The sequence below is a fragment of the Anopheles merus genome, chromosome 3R (assembly GCF_017562075.2).
Source record: "Anopheles merus strain MAF chromosome 3R, AmerM5.1, whole genome shotgun sequence".
Lineage (NCBI taxonomy): Eukaryota > Metazoa > Arthropoda > Insecta > Diptera > Culicidae > Anopheles > Anopheles merus.
In genome coordinates, this window is record NC_054084.1 from 481,188 (window position 1) to 498,887 (window position 17,700).

Consider the following 17,700-nt stretch of genomic DNA (forward strand, 5'->3'; position numbering starts at 1 on the left):
AATCAAACCCACTACTGACCACCATTCTGGCTGGACTGGCCCTTTCTTACACCGACTAACACAATGGAAAGTGACTCGAAATTGATTTCCGAACAAAACCTCTGACCGATTCCGGTACCGGTCGGATGGTAGCAGCAGGTGCTAATGCTTTTCTTTTTTTCTTTTTGCATTGGTTCATTCCCTTTTATGTCGCTTCTGATTGTTGCAGGTGTAAAATTGTCGGGACGAAACCCAAATGCGGTAATCCGATTAAAAGTTGATCTTTCCTACGCTGATGTCTGATCGTGAGCCATTGCTTCGAACGAGTCTCGTATCTTCATGCAGGTAAAGGTTGATTATGGAAAGCAGCACCAAGGGGCAAATGAAGCAATCAAACGTGTTCATGTTGGACTATTCGGTACGTTTATGGCAACCTCCGTTACACAAGTTTAATTGCTGTAAAAAAGCGTAGGGATGTCCATTACAAATACAAGTACTTTCATAAAACTTTTAGAATTCCTCTTTTATCAATAACTTTTCTCACACAACCCTCTGCTACCAGCAATATAGAGGGAGCTTATCACTTTTAAATAAGCCAAGCTTAACTTTAAAGCTTCACACCTCAATTCGTATCAACACTTACTCTTTCCTAATAGACCGATAGAAAAACACATTTTATGGAATCTTTTTTATGATACTTCATCTGTAGCCCTATTTACACATTCTAACTATTGGAAACTTGCAAATAATGGAGCGAAAACAGCTTTTAAGTCAGCATTGTGGACATGGATTTGGAGTAACACAAAAAATACAGAAAGCTAAACAACATATGCTTTCTGGTGAACATGTTTTCCAGCCCATCTACTTGTTTTCCCACGGGACTGCTAATCATCGCTTCTCGGGAAAGTTTCACCTAGTTGGGAAAGGTTGCATACAGACGAAGCATAAAATCCCATCCAATCCAACTACCGACATCGCATCGCTATGAAAACATTTCATCCTACACACTTACACTCGTAAAAAAATCTCTCCAAACTGACAAAACATCACACCTTTTTACTTCATCCTTTCCACCCATTCAAAGATGGACACATCGTCTGCGAAAGTTAATGCTATAATTGAAAGTGGATAATGGATTGGAACTTTTGCGCTGTTCAAACCTGCTCGAAAAGAACCGCAAAACCATGCACAATTCGGTTTGGCAATCCAAAGTTTTCTGTTTTTATCTCATTTTCATGTTCACCGTCCTATTAATGATGCTGTTTTGCGAAATCGGGAGTATCGTGTTTGATAAGCAAGCTCACGCCTTCAAGCTAAACACCCAAAGGCGCTTCCCGAGAACGGACCTGCTGAGGATCACAGACCCACCGAACGAAAACATATTTAATTACGCGCTTAAGCTAGGTGGTTCTCTTTTTTCGGAACGTTTCAGTTTATTTTTCTTGTTGCTGTGTTCTCTCAAACGCTACATCAACTCAGTGAAGGAGAAAATGCTTCGTTGCGTCGGCGAATGGAAACTTTCTTTTCGTATAGTGCGGGAAGTTTGACCGACGAAACGATGGTCTAATTGGCGTACTATTAATCGTCGTTTTTTCGTAGGTAACCTTTTACAAAAAAAACTCTACAGACAGCACCACCAAAATGGTGCAATTATTGAACACTTGTTCTGACCATTCATCAACTGCAAGGACGTTCCTAGGATTCTGTTGGCTATAGATTAATTCAATGTATTTGAACTGCAAGACATCCACATGGCGTGAACATTTATATCACAAACTTTAAACATTAATAGATTTTTTCTGTATAAAAATTAAATTGACTCATTATCACTTTCACTGAAAAATCAATTATTCAATCTAGTGCCCTGTAAGCATTAAACAGTTCCCAAATGGTTCCAACATAAAACTCAAATAAGTATTATTAACCTTAAAAAATACATCCCAAAGCCGTGACGCTGGCCCTTGCAAAACACACGTCCTCAAGTCATCCACGTGGACCAACCCACTGGCGCAACTGCTTCCGTGCACCGAGAGATGAACGATGCTTGGTGGTTTTACTGTTTACGATTCATTTGCATTTAAATTGCCCATGTTTCTTAGCCATACCTGACTCCATCCATCCATCCATTCGACGCACCATCCAAACGTCTTGCGATGTTGGTCGGTGGTGTGAATTATTGCCTTACCGCAACGATTACCGCCGAACCACTGGCTGCGCCCGAACCACAACACTTCCAGCGCTGTTTTAGTCGCGGCGAGGAAAATTCAGCCGATAGCAATCATCGCCACAATCGCCCATTAGCTCGAGCAAACAATCCGAGGCGGCGGCACTAAATAATTTCAGATAAATGAGAAAGATGTCTCGCGCGCTTGGATGGTCCGACGGGCTAGCGCCGGTTGTGCCTTGGTCACTGACACACAAGGGTATCTGACCATGTTTCGTAATGTAATTTCCCTCGCAAGCTAGGCTGACGATGGTTCGCGAACCACGCACCAAAACGAGCCACGTGTCTATCGCGATGGATTGACTTCTCATCTAGCGACTCATTTCGTTCCCGCTGGCACGCCCGAAAACGGCTCATCGTGTATTACTGACCTCATCATCGCTGTGAACAACATCACTGACTGGCACTTCTTGCCGAGCAACGCGGAGTTTTGTCGATGGTATCGCTGCCGGGGGTACAAGCTGCCTGTTTATGATGCGCCACGAATAGGTTGAAGCTGCCCACCCAGAAACGATATCGTTATGTTTGTGCGAAGAATCCCGTACAATAATTTTGTTGTCCTTTTGTGTAGTGTGTGTGTGTGTGTGTGTGTGTGTGTGTGTGTGTGTGTGTGTGTGTGTGTGGGTGTGAGAGAGAGAGAGAGAGAGAGAGAGAGAAAGGAAGTGAGTGTACATTCCTGTTTTTTCTTCCTTATTTTCCTGGTAAGATGTTCATTAAATTCGCATGCTATGAAAGCAAAACAAACTCTCTAATCGCCAGTCTTCGGTTTCTTTATTGATAATAAAGCGTTTTTTTTGCAACAATGGAAGCTAGCGTGTAAATGTTTGAACTTTTCTTATTAACACTATCGCTTGACACATAAGTTCAACAAATTTGATTTTGCATGAAACTAAAGATTTTTTCATCTAATAACTCCATCTAATTCATGTATTATTAGAAAGTCAGAGTTCCTTCCTAAAGTTGCTGTTCTAACGTTTAACGTGATCTACCATCTTTTACCATCAACTTCTCTTCTGGGCTTTGATCTACGTCGTTAAATGCAACCACCCAGATGGCAACGTCTGCTCATTTACAAACCAACCGGTGAAAATAATGACTACATCTCATTTCCCTATGACTTTTGGTCTTATACCGAGCAGGATCAAATGCATTACTTATCCCCAACGGAAATACCCTATCTTTCCTAACGTCTGTGACTCGTTTGGTCCGGAAATGGACCAAAAATAATAGGATGCGGCTGTGAGTTTGAGGAAAACAAACTCCCGTACCAATCAGACCAACGCACAAATTGCTTTTCCCTGCAGCGTTGATGGTCGACATTCGCTTTCAGCTGGTCATCATTAGTTGCACCAAACTCCCAGCAAAGGAGCATCTTCCCGGTTCGTACTATTGCAGTCGAAGCTAGAGCAACGGATGCGTTGAAATGGATTGACCTGTAAGTAAGATTCAATTTATCCTTTAGGTACTTAATCAACATATTCGAAGAAACATACTTATTCAACATAACATTCAAGAGGATGGCTTAATTAACTTATGACTCGATTCATGATGCATAACCGATACCTACGAGACACAAAGAAAAGCAATTATGATTCGCAACGTTTCACCTCCACTGAAGGCCTTTTTATTTTGCTTTGGTAATCAAACTTACCACCAACGTACAACCATAACCGTAAATTCCACATCCGACGGCTGCTTAATTAATTTCAATATTTACCAACACCTAGGATTCACCCGTGCGGTAAAACTCCTCGTCAAATATTACATCTAACTGTTACCAAACAAGGTGCTAGACACCGTTTTTCTGGTGTAGGAAAATAAAGCAAATGAAATTGTACCTTCGTACCTGGTCGCAAACTGTTCTGGACGCTCATGATTTGCTACTACTGCTGCTGCGTCATGTAAAAGTTGCCTGTTCCGATTTCTTTTCCGCTATATATTCAACAACCGCAATTTCATTATTTGAGCGTTTCAAATTCATCACTCACCATACACGCAAACACGCAGTCCCGCTCGGCCCATCAATTGCACTGGCCACATTTTTCCCGCAACACTGAATACACGTTTGGGAGAACTCGGTTGATATGTAACAACGCGCTAAAATTTCAATGAAACTAGCAGCCATTTAACAAGATAAATGCTCCTACAGTGTGTGGTTACTATGGTGATGTACAAAGAGAGCGAGAGACTGAGAATGAGGGAGAGAGATAGAGCGAGGTTCAGAGTACAGCAGGACGATGGCGAGACAACTTTCCATTATACACGCTACTTAAGTCTATTCTTTCTTCGGAACCACGTGGTGCTACATTGTCGTCCCTACATTTGTACTCCCTACTGTAGCTGAGTTGAATGTGAATGAATGAATGAAGTGAATAATTTATGTCCGTTGACGTTCGACTTACCGCTCACCAACACCAGCGACCTTGGGCGAGGTACGGAAGCGCAAATCATCAACACAAAATGCACATTTGAACGCAAGCACGCACTCACTTACAGACACACATGCTGGAAAGTTGTTTTCGTATTCTCCACGTCTCTAGTCCTTTTTTGTGGGAAAAACGGTACCTTGACCCGAGAAAATTGTACATAACAAAACCAGGAAGGAAACAAAACAACAAAAAATCAACCCACCCGGCCACTTGAAAATGAAATTAGGGATCCGGCAAATAATTTGGATAAATTATGGCCGATATAAATTAAATTGAATGTCGAAGAAAGCTGTCGTTTCACAAATTAAAAACCTTTTCTAACAACCACTCGTTCGTCTTGTAAACGACGAACGCAAACGAAGCGAGGTGAAATGGACCTAAAATGAGAACCAACGCTCAAGGGCTAGAAAGCGCCAACACACACATACAACACATTTCCCTGACAGCATGTCTTGAAACTGCGGAACGGAAAATTTTACCACCACCACCAGTCATGGACGGCACTGAACGGACTGCGGAAAATCACTAAATCAAAAACAAATCGTGCTGAAAGGATGCTCCGATGCGGGACGCACTTTACGCTTCATCGACGTGGTTTTAAAAATGGCTCACGGCACTAGATATTCATAACTTCGACCAGAAATCATCATTAAATATAAATGACTGACAGCAAATTATCCACCCGAAGGACTGGCGGATTGGGGGTTTTAAATCCTTGACAACGGAAGCGTAATTTAGTATGAGTTTAATTAATTGCAGCAAAGGCTATACATTATCAGAATGCGTTAAAGTAGCGCCTAAAACCCCGCCCATTCCAAAATTAAGTGTTTTAATGGGTTGAAGTCTCCCTCAAATGAGCTTTATCAACCTTCAAGTGACACAATATTTATGGGCTAGCTTCAACGATTTGGTTAAATAAAAAGGACTGTTAATGTACTCAATGTTTTCCAATTGTCCTACCCTTTTTATTTTCATTTAATTGTTCATTAGAACAATGCAAATAACCCAATCTAAAAAACGCGACAAAAAGTAGTTCAGACGTTGATACTTCTACTACAATAAACACATACAATTATTATTTGAAAGCTGCTTCTTTTACACAAAAACATTTATAAATAAGCAGGAATTTAATATTGCTGTAATGTGATGCATTTGCAAAGGCAATTCAACCCTAAAATCAATTCAACCAGAACCATTTTCAAGAAACGCTTCCTACAATCGCGATTCTTGTCATCCAAAATATTTGACAGCATGTCATATAAAGCTCACCACGCAACCCAAGCTTAACATTATGACCCGCCCTACCCATCGTGTACCGCAACATCTGACAAAAGTGTGTGTGATTTTTTTATCTTTCCTCCCGGTATCCGTCAATCCTAAGCAAACCATGCCAAGGGCTCGGCTTTCCAGCTCTTCCGTCGATGGTTGTGGGAAAAACTTTCAACCATGTCACCTTTCCCATCGCAAGCTAAACGAGCTACCCGTCTAAGTTAAATAATAATCTTTACTCCAAGTTTAACTTACCGGCAGGACTTTAGTTTACCTATCCTAGGATAAACGTTCCCACGCACCACACCCATGTGTGTACCCTCTTCGAGTGTTTCGTACCCTTTTCGATAGATGAACTGTACTATAGGCTTTATAACAAAAAAGCAGAATCCACAGCTTGCTATGCTTGCATTACACCGGTGTGTATGTGTGTGCGTGCGCTATAGGTTTTGCATTTCCGAGTCCATGCACACCCTTCCTCCCCCACATCACACAAACCCACGAGAATTGCAAAACCAAAAGAATGCTGAAAGAAAAATCAACATGATGAGGCGATCCAGAAAGTTAAATTTCCCACACACACACTAATACACATATATTTTCACCCAGCGGAGTAATAAGCAACGAGCCTGGTGCAAGCAAAGAATAAACTTTTCGTTTCTCGACAAAGTTGCCGTGCCACCCGAAACTTGCCGACAGTTCTTAGCCATGTACACACCCGGGGAAGCATAAATTGGCTTACCCGGGGTACTCCAGGCGCTGCTGCAGTGATTTCGCCCGGCGACTGCAGCCCTCAGTCGCCCGCGCTGTTTGGACCTGCTTGTTTCACTTCCGGTATGGCTGGTAAATTAAATTTTCAGCCGTGTTTGCATACTCTCTGCACCGCCAGTGAAGGTTGCGTGGTGCTGATGGTGGTGCGTGGTTGCCATGCTCGGATGTTTATGATATCGCCGTCCACAGCACTCCGCCACCGGTCGGGACAGCATTTATAATACCTGCCTCGGGGGCCGCTTGGCTGTGTCGACAGGACCTGCCGTCAATTTGACGCCAACTTTAGCAACATTCAATTTTCAAGCCTCCCAAGCATCGCTCTCTCTCTCTCTCTGTTTCTCTCTCTCTCTTTCTCTCTCTCTCTCTCTCTCTCTCTCTCTCTCTCTCCCACTTGATCGGATTTCGCAATCAGTTCGCGTGTGTTTGCTCGCTACTCTGCCGTATTAATTAACGGTAGCTAGCGGGCGTGTTGTTGCGTCGTGTGTTGTTCGTTTATTAAAACCAATTTATTGGACAACGATAGCTTATCGTGTGTCTACAGGATGAAATTGAATATCTAAAAACTAATTGATTGAGCTGTTCGCCTTGTTGCTTTTAGATTGTTCGATCCGTTTGCTAGATAGCTTCGCTGGCACACGAGTGCATTAATGTCACTCCAATCATACATCAACGGTCGCTTTTTCTAGCTTGATCTATTTATCAGGAAAATGTTTGATCCCATCCTAAATACAGGTCTTTCAAAGCCAAGAAATGTAAGTTGCCAAAGATACTTCAAACAGCTTCAACTTTCAACCAGTAGTCTATATTCTAAGACGACAAACCATCCAGTCAGCGGATCAACTCAGCATCATTCGGTCTGGACAGCGACAAGATAACAAAATTCAATTCATTCCCCAAGGTCTTCCTTCCTATCTCCGCTTTCTTCTCCGTTCACAAATGACTCAAAAGGTCGGCTAAAAGTAGCCAAACGACAGTGAAAGCAGTTCACTCACACACACACACACACACACACACACACACACACACACACACACACACACACACACACACACACACACACACACACACACAGATGGATAAAAAAATACTCCCGAACGAAATGATTGAATTAAAGAGTTGAGAATGATTTTATCGGACTTCAAAAGAAATTACGCTTTTCCAATATCAACAATTTAATCAACGGAGAAACTTGCTCGGTCGCTAGACCCTTTCGCCTAAAACCAGACGCACTACGAGCACGGCGCGTTCTTAGCCCTTTTGTTGCTGTCGTTCTACCCACAATGACCAACTTTCGCCGAACTCGGCGAACTCCTTTTAACCAACGAAAGCCTCCAGGGAATGTTACCCGGAAATGTTCCAATAAAATAGCGAACCGGGCAAAGAAGGAAGAGACACTACTGGAGCTACGGGAGAGTAATGAGTGTAATTATCCACTGTAGAAAAGCTTATCGCAAGAAACACTAATGATAGCGGCGCTAAAGAGACGGACGGGCACGGGCAATCGCCAAGAAGCTTTCCGAGCAAAGTTTTTAGCACCACCAAGAAAAGAGCGAGCAAATGGTGGCTTTGTTTAGGGAGAACAAGAGGTTGCCATTTTCAACAATTCATACAGCCATTTCTAGGTTTATTTTGTGGTTTTATAAACATTCTTCCATCAGCTGATTGTTACAAGTTTTCGACAGTAAGAAGCACCAAATTTTTCGTTTTTACTTTACGAACTAGAGAATGAGCTTCTCTAGCCCATTCTAACCGTTTGAACTAAAATTACAAAAGTTCTCACTTGCCCTCAGCTCTGTACTATCAAACCTGATCGAATACAAACAAAAGCTTGCCTTTCTTCCACCCAACGCTCTCCGATGCTGCAAAAAGAAACGTAACGATGCCGCATATAAATCACACTCTTTTATCGAAACCCGTAATTTGTCCAGCAGGATCAACGACTCAGCTTACCGCTGCTTCTTTGTTGTCCAACCTTATGATCAAACACTGAGTGGCAGATATCGTTCCCGGTTCAACCCGCACCCCAACACCGCAGTGGTTTCTGTTTTTTCGAGGGCAGAAAAACAAACGCTCGTTTATTTTAAATTTTTGCTGCCTTGCCACACTGTCGACCTAGCCTCAGATTGTCAGCCCAAAGAGTGCTGACATTGTACCATCAGCGTGGCATGCCGATGGCGAATCGATTCAAAAATTCAAGCAGATATTGGACCGTTTCCACTGGGCCCCCTTTTGGTGCACGCTGTACCAGGCGCCTCCACCCAACCGTCACTATTATGATTAATAGTTGCTATCTGGTCCTAGGTTCGCCGAACGCTGCTAGTACATGAACGGACGGTTTCACCATGGTCGAAAAAACTAACCACGCCACTCTGTTATTCCCGGCTCACCAATTCGTCGTTACAAATTCGAGCTCAGTAGACTGTTCCCGTAGGATCGAGCTGCGGTATGGATGGGGAGGTTGCTCACAAGAACAGGGGATATAATCTGTACTTTGACATCTAGCGATGGCGTTCATGATGCTGCTAAAAGTCAATCCTGGCATAGATGACGGCAACGATGATGATGATGATGACGATAACTCTGACGCTCAAAGAAACCAACCAACTATTACGGAGTTGCTTGGTGTTTCTTCATCGTTCACTGGTAGTAGCTTAACTTTTCCTCTCCCTTTTCCTTCCCCTTGTCTTACAAAATTGAGTACCTCTAGAGCAACGAGTTTATACTTTGTGTCCCTTTTCTCCCGACTTTCCACGTTCATTCCATCGCAAAAACTTATGATTTCATTCACCGTCTGGACATATAAAATCGACGACAGAATCTGGTGAAAATCGGTTGCAACCCTATTGTGCGTGGTGACATATTCCAGTACCCGTATCCATCTCCACTGCTTCGGCAGAACCTTGACCGAGATTCCGTCGAATGTGAACGGCAATTTGTTACAACTGGCTGCTGATGGCGAAGCAGATGATGGTAAGTCATAAAAAGCCAATCAAAAAGAATGTTGAAGATTTGCTACAACCGCAACCAGCGTGAGAAGCGGATTGCCCGCAGCAGAAGCATCGACCAAACAGATGAAGCAGTTTCTACTCCGGTGCTTGACCACTTCAAAGCAGCGGTTACAGACTAAGGCTTTCAATAGACTTTGGGTAGATAGGTGACGCTCATTTCTGACGGTCACACTCATGTACGTTTTATTACATTTTGATTTTATTAGCCGAAAGGAAAGTACTTTTCAATCAGACGTGATAGACACAAGTCTTTTAGAGCCTTAATATTGAGTCATCTTGTTTTAAAGTCTGCTCATCTGTGCGGCCATAATAAAACACAAGAGCTCTCGTCAAGACGATTTCAACAACAATTACCTTTATAATTATTCCCAATTCATCATGGTCAAAGAATATACTATTGCGAACTCTACAAAAGAGAAATCAGTTAATGCTGTATAATCCACGACCCTGAAAAACTAGAACGATTTCATTTTATGTAAATCCAGGAAAAATATGTTCTCCATTCAGTGTGGTTTAATAAAATTTGATTGAATTCGAGGCACACCAGCCTAATCTACAATCCAGATGAAAAAGCACTGAAAATAGGGACAACATAAGAGGAACGAAGAGTATAAACTAAACACCATATTTTTCTCAAAAGCTCAAATTTCGAAAGGAATTTATCAATAAAGCGAAAAGCGGAAAATGGCACCAGGCCGCGACTACCATTCCTGGAAGAGAATAATAGAAATTTCACCCAACAACGAACTCTACCACGCGTAATAGGATTGAATCTCAATCAAGCGCCTCACGCGATGTGCAGCAAACAGCATTAAATCCCGCCTCCACGATAAAGACTAGAAACTCCATCCATCGCGCCCGTTGCCACCGAGAACCTTCCAAGACATCATCTATAAGCATTCGCTGTCCGTTCGGTGGACTATGAAAAATGGCAAAACATCGAATTCTACTTACGAGTGGCCCGGATCGGAATGCGTCGAACATTTCCATTCCTCCCTTACCACTACGCTGTGTGTGTGTGTTTCTATTTCTTTGACATGTAACCGTGACCAACTGCACAAGATCTTCGGTCCAACGGATTTGTCCAACCGTGAATAACGTGCGCTAGACGTACAGGCTGATTGAGATCGGATTACCGTAATGGCAGCCAAGCAAATGAAAGCAAATCGGGGAAAAATTAAGTCCTCGTACTCCACATCCCCCCCCCCCCCCTTTCCAGCAAACGGTCAGAGAGGAACGGATTACAGCGGCTTAGTTGTCACGGGTACTGTCAAAACTAGTTTCCCCCCTGGAAGGTCTATCGACGTTGACGAAAACGAAATTCATCCTCCTCACTCACCCGATCGGCGCTAATCCACTTACAGAGAATGAATGAACCTACTTTCTCACACAAATTGGTGGGAAAAATGGAGGTCACTTCAGAATGTCTTTGCAAATGATACACATCCACAACAGTATGGCAAACATTCACACATGCCACCCAGGAAATGGAAAATCCGTGTAACGATGAATCTTCTTGCAGTTACAGGAAGGACGATTTTATCACAGAAAACAGGTTCGATTACTGTTGCGGCCCTGCCCTGTTCATACCAAAATTCACACTTAAATCAATCGCTCATTAGCGGCTGTTACCTGTAGGAAACAGCTCCTCACAGTACCTTTTGCGTAATGTTACCCTAATCAATGTCAGACCAAACTTTGGCCCGTACAGCATGCGTATATTTTACGTTTCAAATTTCCTACCACATCCCAACACGATTCGGCTATCCCGTACAACCCGGTCCATCCATCGCTAAGGGTTCTCAAATAATTTGCTTACGATTCGTTGCCGCTTTTGGCAAGATCTAATGAATATTTAGTTAACGTTCCAACGCTTCACCGAAAACAAAAAAAAGTAGACTCCTAGTTCGGCAGCTAATAAATGGGTAAATTGCGCCCGTAAATGAGGGTACAATTTCTCATTACGTGGCGTTTTAATGAGATTGAGGTTGGTGTGAATGGCTTTAATCTTTGGTGAGATTGTGGGTTTACCGATCGCACGGAAAGAATGGTGGAGAAAGAAAGGGAAGTGTTCACAGCCTATAATATTAGCGTTAAATGGACGAAATTTTGTTTCGCTTGATTTGAATCCCATTTTTCTAACAGAAAACGTACCTGAGGATGGTTGAATTGTAGATAAAATAACTCAAGTGGAAGGATTCCAACTAAAATACATTAAAACTAAGGTATAGCCACATGGGTAAAATATTGAAAAAAGTTAATAAGGTAATAAAATTACTCACTTATATTTTTTGTTTAAATCTCAACTACCAATGCTTTCATTACACCCCCGAGAGGAATTTGTGCTTTCTAATCACAAGTGCTAATTTTATTTCCACTTTTCATTCCTACCATCTCACCACGTGAGAAGATCACAAAATAAGGCCAAAGTTTAAGCCATGCCGTGCCATGTCATGCCAGCCGGCACGCTGTCAAGAACCGAAATAAAACTGTCCATTTTAAATCCTCCTATTAAAATCTGACACCCATCTCTACTCCGAGCCGAGCTGTAGTTCGTGCTCTCTACGCTCCTCTACATAAACATAAGGCTTTAAGCATTGTATCAGCTGCAAGCCATTCCTCGCCTAGCCCTTCCCTACCTTATTGAGTCGCCCTAAAAGCTGTGGCGTTGTAAAGCACCTCATCCGGCACGTTGCGGTCCAAGATGCACCCCATCGACCGAGGACGCTTACTTACTATAATGTAAAGCACATTTTTCGTCCATTTTTATGTGCATGACCGCCCAGTGCTTGCTGCTACTAGCGCCAAACAACCCCCATCGGTCCTTCGGGCAACAAAATTTCTCCCCGAGTGCAGGAGATACTCTAGGGCGAAAGAGATTTAATGGCCAATGAGCTGTGTAGTCGGGAAGGTGGCTTTACGTTGTGGATGTACCGATTTTCTGGTTCTTTGGTTTGCTTTCTCTCCGCCAGGGTGGTTTAACATCAGTGTCCCTTACACAACTGTTACGATCTAGCGTAACCTCCCGGGACCGAGCGTTATAGGGGCACTTTTTTTGGAGGATGGGGATAAAACTTTATTTTTTCGTTCTCATCAACTTGTCCCACGCATCGTTTTGTGTTTACAAAAAAACATGTAGCGCAGCACTACAACTAAACAAGGGTTTGCTTCATTACGCGATTTTTTAGTGCCTCATGAAGCTCAAAAAGGCTCACCGCGCTTGAGCGTAAATTAATTTCGTTGCAACCAGTTTGTGCGTTGGTTACAACTATGTGCAGCTGCATACTTAGTATGAATACATACTGCTCCATGGTAATTGTAATGGATGATTATACAATTGCGAGAGCTATGACCCCATTTTATCCGAGCACAAAGGTCAACATTCCATCCCTGCGGCGCATAATTGTTCATTTTCCTCCATATACTCTATGTTGGCTTGATTTGAAACATTCCAAAAACTGTTTATTCTCGCAACAACTCAAATAAAAAATCTAAATAAAGCATTTATACTTTCTGTTTAACGACACAATCAGCCATCCCATTGAACACGAGCGGTTCGAAATATGTGTTCATCATTGTTCACCTGACAAAACCACTTATTATATATTACGACCAGCACCCATATCTACCTCTATCTCCTTGTGCTTACACGCAACGTCAATAATAAATATACCCGTCATGTCAAAACGAAAACGATCATATTAAATTGCCACAGAATGGCACCAGAATGTTGGTGGTGGTAGCAAGAGCGGTAGCAAGGAAAAAGGCAATCGAGCAAATCTAAATCATTTATCGAGCAGGACGATCCCATTTATCACTCACCTGTGCGGCTCAAACGGGCATGGACTCTGCTTTCGACCCACGGGGCAAACATTTCGATTTTAAGAGTGAGCTACCGTCTGGCTTTTTCGTCATGCTTGGACACACTTGAGAAAAGGGCCTCCCTAGAGCAGATGTTGATTTTTTGATAACGATTCATCCATAAATGTCATACGAACGAGGTCAGGGTACGAATGCTACCGACAGGTGCACTGGTCCGAAGCACCTTGAGAACCTCAAATGGCACACTGTAAATAAGCATACTAATTTGATGGATGTGTCTTGACATAGCGTCTCTGAACGATCAGAGAAGAAAGGATTTCATAGAACCGTACGCCTAGAAATGAAACTCTACCCACACCTGCTAGACCTATTAGTGAGTTTAATCGAATTCTGCCACCCGACCTCAGAGTTGGAAGGAATATTGTCAATATTCTTACCATCAAAATAAAATGAACCAGAAACGCTTCGAACGTTGGCATACGAGCGCCATTGAAATTAATAGGCAACATAAAGCTCACGGAGCACATTTTGCTACAAATCCGTATCCGAGCCACTTTCATCACCGACATTCGACCCAAACCGTACACAACGGATGTACTCATAAAATTTATACCCAACCACCCGGAGCTATTTTAGGCCTCCGAAAAGAGAGTGGCAGCGGGGTGAGAATGTACGCAAAGTGAATTGTTATTTTCACAACTTTTTAGCCCGCCAGAACGCAGCATGTGGGTTCCCTCCTGCCTTTACACAGATGGTTCGCCATTAATCATTGGGAAAGCAATCCCGCCCTGGATGATGCCCGGTTTGTTTTTATTCGTCTTTCGTTGCTTGTTCCTTTTCATAACATACCATTCCCTTTCCTTATGTCTCCCTCATCTCTACCCACCTTCTTTAAACAAGACATGTTTACATAAACAATGTCTTAAGACATTATTCACTTTCGCACACGTCCGTTGTCCAAGGTCGGGCCGGAGTAGCTCATGATGGAAATCACGACTTACCAATCCCCCGGGAACCTAGCCTGGTACGACGCTCCAGGCCGCGAAGGTCAGAACTCGTGTGTGGGCACATTAATCATGGGCTTTGGCACCAGCCCAACCTGATAATTCCCAACCATCCCATCCACTTAGCATATTACAATCGCACCGCTGTTATGAAGCGTCGCTTAAGTGATACTTTTGCCTGCGCACTATATGCTTCAACATCCTTCAAACTGATGCTGATGAAGATGAAGGCAGATGAAGCATCGTAAAATCACCGAATGGAAGCATATGAGCGCAAAGAAAAAAATGAACAACTTTGTCTCAGAATAAGAAGGATGTTTGCACATTTATTTCACCCTCTGTGTATGCGGTCACATGGTTTGAGGATTTAAACAAAAAATCAACGATTCTCTGGGTACTTCACACTCCCCCGAACATTGGTCTCAATAGCGCAATGTAGCAGCCATTTCTCATACCCAACAAACACCCACTCGGAACCATCTTGTCCGCTTTCAACCGCTACCTTTACCAACACTTCAAATATTATTCTTAAAAGAAGGCAAAAGGACACAAAAAAACTCCCTCTCGAAAGTTTGTCAAACGTGTGGAAGTAGTCTGTGTTTTAACCTAGGCACGTTTGTCTTCCTACATTGATCTACCGCTTTGTAAGCTGTTCCTTGTATCAAACAACTTATTCTCCGGTGAGCATTGATTATGTTTTCTTCAAGAAATTTCTTGCCGGAAAAATAATACCACCAGCCCTCGTCAAAGACAATGCCAGATATCGGAAACAACTTCGGGAAGTAAATGCCCCGCCACGCCCCGTCGAAGCACACAAATCACAAAACGCAAGTAAAGCTTCGGAAGCTTGTTTGCAAGGTCCCAAATGCACGTTAGGCGAGGTTCGGCGAACGAAGGACGGAAAGGACATGATTTACCGATCGTATGCTACTATGTAACATGGTCCTGTTCGGCTTTTTGGGGAAATGAAGATTCATTACCTGCCATGTAGCCAAAAGCGCACGTCATCATCCAGTGTGCAATTGCAAACACACATGTGTATTCCCTGTCACTGCACCATCATTCACATCACAATACGAATTGTTCTGTAGCAGCCAAGGTACAATGTCAGTGGCATCCAACACAACACAGCTTCCCTGTTTTGCGTTACTGTATGAAAAAAAAACACTCACACCATACCCACCATTTCACCCGTCTCGTGGTGCATTTTCAGACGCCTCCATTATTAATAGTAAGCCTTGACATTTACTGCCCCGGCGTTGCGGTTAGATTAGCAGGCCGAGTTTCTTCTTCGTGCATACTGCACGGGATTTCGATGCGCTACTCTATGTGTGTTTGAGAGAAAGAGTGTGTGTGAGTGAGTGTATGTGTATGCTGGTACACTCTGGAACAACAAGAAGTTGTAGCAACACAAAACCACAAAAGGCACATTGGTCGCTCCTGTTTAAGCTTGCATTCATTGTGCTTTTGCTCGACTCGTTCGTTTTGAAGTGGTAACTTGTGGGGTGATATCTTTGCATTTGCTTACTTGCAAGCATGTGAAGCAAATCTACAACAAAAAACTACTTAACAAGAACGAAGAATCAGCCGAGTCCCCTCGAAGCAATCTGCATGGTGACGACAGCTCAACAACTTAATCATGAAATCAAACCATCCACCATCGAAAGAAGGCCATCGATCATCGCTGTGCCACCCCCCACACACGAGTGCATGTACTGTGACTTTTCATCATTTTCTAGCTTTCCACACGCGATGACAAATGGTGCAAGAGCACACGGCATCATCGTTCCTCATGGTTTCGAACGCGTGGGAATTGGAAGAACGTGTTGTAGTGTCGGTGTGAACCGTTTTAAGCACTTTTTACACAACTACCATGCATATAGAGCTGCACGCGGTCATACAGACGTCGTAATGTTTTGTTTTTTTTTTCAGTACTACTGAATGCTTAGGAATGGAAATGACATTTTGTGTGAGTCCTTTTCATGCCGCAAAAACAAGTTAAAACATTACATTCAAATAGCTTCTTTACATTGACAGAAACGTATATTCTTGAGAAATTTTTAATTTATGCTTTAAACACACCTGTAAATACTGTCTCTGGCTCAGTGGCTAGACACTGAGTAGCATCTCATCTGGTTTGAACACTCCACACATTCCAATCCCATTGAGTGGGGAGAGTGTTAAATTCGAATAAAAAGCTGTCTATTTCATTTGACCCATATGAAACAGACACTTGCAACGTGCCAACCGAGCCTTAGCCCACAATAAATCGTAGATTGTCATCGTTACCCCATTCACTTTGTGTCTATGCGTGTCTACGTGCGGGAAAGCCTGACTTTAATACCTACGCCCGGTCATCCTTTATAGCTCTCTTAAAGGCTGTACGTTGGCACACTCACCAAGCTGCCGACCAAAAAACCGACAATGCTACCCTCGAAGGCAGTTCGAGACGCCTGGCAAGAAACGAAACCACACTAATAAACCACCAGCACACGGTTGGTTTAGAAAGCGGGGAAAAGTGTAGGGAAAAACAAAACATGCCCACGCAAAAACCCCACCGATCTCACCGCCGAGATAAAGTTCCGGCAGCCCATGGAGCGCAAGCCAGACCCGGACAAACCCTTGGATCATGTGTTTATTTATGTTACGCTGCGGGAACATTATAAGCCCAGGGCAAATGCATTTATTTATGAAATATTGCACGTCCTCTCTGGGTTGTTGGGAGGTGGAAGGGATTCGCAACCACCACAAAAAATACCCGGCAGTAACAAGCCGCGTGCACCATACTGTGCCTGTACGCGTTCCAGTGGCCAATTCGCTCTGGGTATTATGATGTCTGATTTTTGCTTTGTTGCTCTTTTTTGCGTTCCCTACCAAAACTGCCCATTAAAACAGCGCATGCAGCGTGCATGCACTTCGCATCCGGAGCGTTTTTTCGCATTAAAAAGGTATTTGTTAAAAATGAACCCATTCCCGGGAGCGAACGCTCGTACGCGAGCACAACCGAGCAAGTGGCAACGGCAACTAAAAAAGGTATATTACAAAATACAAAAACACCATAAATTACGCCACACTCAGCGGCCTGCATATCCGTGTATGTGTGTGTGTTCTTTTTTGTCGGAGTGGGAAGGAATAGGACGACATTTTGTGAGCAACTCGAGAAACTGTTTCCGTGTGGCATCTTGTGAGTCGAA

The 17,700-nt window shown here is 43.1% G+C and overlaps 2 long non-coding RNA genes across 2 annotated transcripts; both read right to left on the minus strand.

Moving 5' to 3' along the window:
- Positions 1–356: 356 nt before the first annotated feature.
- On the minus strand, positions 357–6,244 carry LOC121597043. The gene is made up of 3 exons (XR_006005370.1): positions 6,157–6,244; positions 2,575–2,699; positions 357–435 (listed from the first exon to the last, which is right to left on the minus strand). It is a non-coding gene; the product is annotated as an uncharacterized LOC121597043 (long non-coding RNA).
- On the minus strand, positions 2,974–4,282 carry LOC121597042. Its single transcript, XR_006005369.1, has 3 exons — positions 3,855–4,282; positions 3,697–3,766; positions 2,974–3,636 (listed from the first exon to the last, which is right to left on the minus strand). It is a non-coding gene; the product is annotated as an uncharacterized LOC121597042 (long non-coding RNA).
- Positions 6,245–17,700: the final 11,456 nt, after the last annotated feature.